Source organism: Schistocerca americana, unplaced genomic scaffold, assembly GCF_021461395.2.
Source record: "Schistocerca americana isolate TAMUIC-IGC-003095 unplaced genomic scaffold, iqSchAmer2.1 HiC_scaffold_1111, whole genome shotgun sequence".
Classification (NCBI taxonomy): domain Eukaryota; kingdom Metazoa; phylum Arthropoda; class Insecta; order Orthoptera; family Acrididae; genus Schistocerca; species Schistocerca americana.
The window spans coordinates 1-2,500 of NW_025725168.1; positions in this window are offsets into that span (position 1 = coordinate 1).

A 2,500-nucleotide genomic window follows, 5' to 3' on the forward strand; every position below is an offset into this window, starting at 1 on the left:
GGCGGCGGCGCATCCTCAGCGCACACAGTCCTCAATCGGACCAGCACACTGCAGATGTCCACCGCGCTTCGCACCGGGCCCGCGAGGACCTACTTTGGCCGCACGGCGCCGCGTGCAGGGTGCGCCGGCGCGCAGCTGCGCCGCCTGCCGCCTCCGTCGGCCGGCGCGCCTGCCACTGGCCGCCCCCACCAGCCGGCTGTAGCGCGTGCGCCCACGCACCGCGCGGCCAGCACGCCGGGAGGCCCCCCCTCACCGGCCGGGGACGGTCCCACCCAGCCACCGCCGCGTATCGCTTCACACCCACATGCCATTCACGTTCGTGGGCATGGTGGGGTATCGCTGAAACAACCGGTTGGTAGCTCAACCGATCGTCGCCATCACTGATTCACCTCTAGCGAGAACAACCGCACCACAACGGTTTACCAGTTGTTCATTTGCGTAACGTCACCAGCAAACGTAGACGTCCATCGCCATTTGCAAATTCAACGATTGTTGCATGCCTGTGTCAGGTGTCACGACACACTATGTCTGCCCACATACACGCAACAACATGTGCACGCTTCGCGAACACGTGGAAGGTGGCCCCCGTACGTATGCGATGTCCATTGCGCGAACGACTGTCAACCGGCCTCTGTCGCATGTCGCAGATGTGGAACGCAGTGCACCATGCTATCACGGTGAGTGAGAAGAGACGACTACGTCTGACAACACGCGCCACTACATCAACAGACGGCTCATGCTGATCGCCATCCACGGCATACCATACTGCAATCCAGCTCTTATAGGGAGACGACACGTAGCTGAGTGCACAATATTTGGACCGTATGGTTCGCCGTTGTTGGCGCAGTCGTGGTACGGTCACACATGTACCACGATGTATCATTCAGTACATGAGGACCAATGTGCAGTACAGTGTGTGATTTGGACGTACAACATCAGCGGACAGTTGACACAAGCCGTACCACAACGTAGGCTGTGCTTCGCCATGCGAATGCCAATGAACAACTGCGAAGGGCATTGAGCATGTACGTCCTGCTGCCATCCGCATTACAGTGTATAGCTGCAAGGTGTTTAACATGAAGCGATACTCTGGGGACCGGGCAGTGCGGGTAGCAAACTATATTGCGGGGGTTGCAGTTAGGCAACACTACACTAATTTAACGCGTCGTATGACAATTACAGAGCAGGTTAAGGCCCAACGTGTGTTGGGTTAAGGCCCAACGTGTGTTGGGTTAAGGCCCAACGTGTGTTGGGTTAAGGCCCAACGTGTGTTGGGTTAAGGCCCAACGTGTGTTGGGTTAAGGCCCAACGTGTGTTGGGTTAAGGCCCAACGTGTGTTGGGTTAAGGCCCAACGTGTGTTGGGTTAAGGCCCAACGTGTGTTGGGTTAAGGCCCAACGTGTGTTGGGTTAAGGCCCAACGTGTGTTGGGTTAAGGCCCAACGTGTGTTGGGTTAAGGCCCAACGTGTGTTGGGTTAAGGCCCAACGTGTGTTGGGTTAAGGCCCAACGTGTGTTGGGTTAAGGCCCAACGTGTGTTGGGTTAAGGCCCAACGTGTGTTGGGTTAAGGCCCAACGTGTGTTGGGTTAAGGCCCAACGTGTGTTGGGTTAAGGCCCAACGTGTGTTGGGTTAAGGCCCAACGTGTGTTGGGTTAAGGCCCAACGCGTGTTGGGTTAAGGCCCAACGCGTGTTGGGTTAAGGCCCAACGCGTGTTGGGTTAAGGCCCAACGCGTGTTGGGTTAAGGCCCAACGCGTGTTGGGTTAAGGCCCAACGCGTGTTGGGTTAAGGCCCAACGCGTGTTGGGTTAAGGCCCAACGCGGGTTGGGTTAAGGCGCAACGCGGGTTAGGTTAAGGCGCAACGCGGGTTAGGTTAAGGCGCAACGCGGGTTAGGTTAAGGCGCAACGCGGGTTAGGTTAAGGCGCAACGCGGGTTAGGTTAAGGCGCAACGCGGGTTAGGTTAAGGCGCAACGCGGGTTAGGTTAAGGCGCAACGCGGGTTACGTTAAGGCGCAACGCGGGTTACGTTAAGGCGCAACGCGGGTTACGTTAAGGCGCAACGCGGGTTACGTTAAGGCGCAATATAGGTTAGGTTAAGGCGCAATATAGGTTAGGTTAAGGCGCAATATAGGTTAGGTTAAGGCGCAATACGGGTTAGGTTAAGGCGCAATACGGGTTAGGTTAAGGCGCAATACGGGTTAGGTTAAGGCGCAATACGGGTTAGGTTAAGGCACAATACGGGTTAGGTTAAGGCACAATACGGGTTAGGTTAAGGCACAATACGGGTTAGGTTAAGGCACAATACGGGTTAGGTTAAGGCACAATACGGGTTAGGTTAAGGCACAATACGGGTTAGGTTAAGGCACAATACGGGTTAGGTTAAGGCACAATACGGGTTAGGTTAAGGCACAATACGGGTTAGGTTAAGGCACAATACGGGTTAGGTTAAGGCACAATACGGGTTAGGTTAAGGCACAATACGGGTTAGGTTAAGGCACAATAC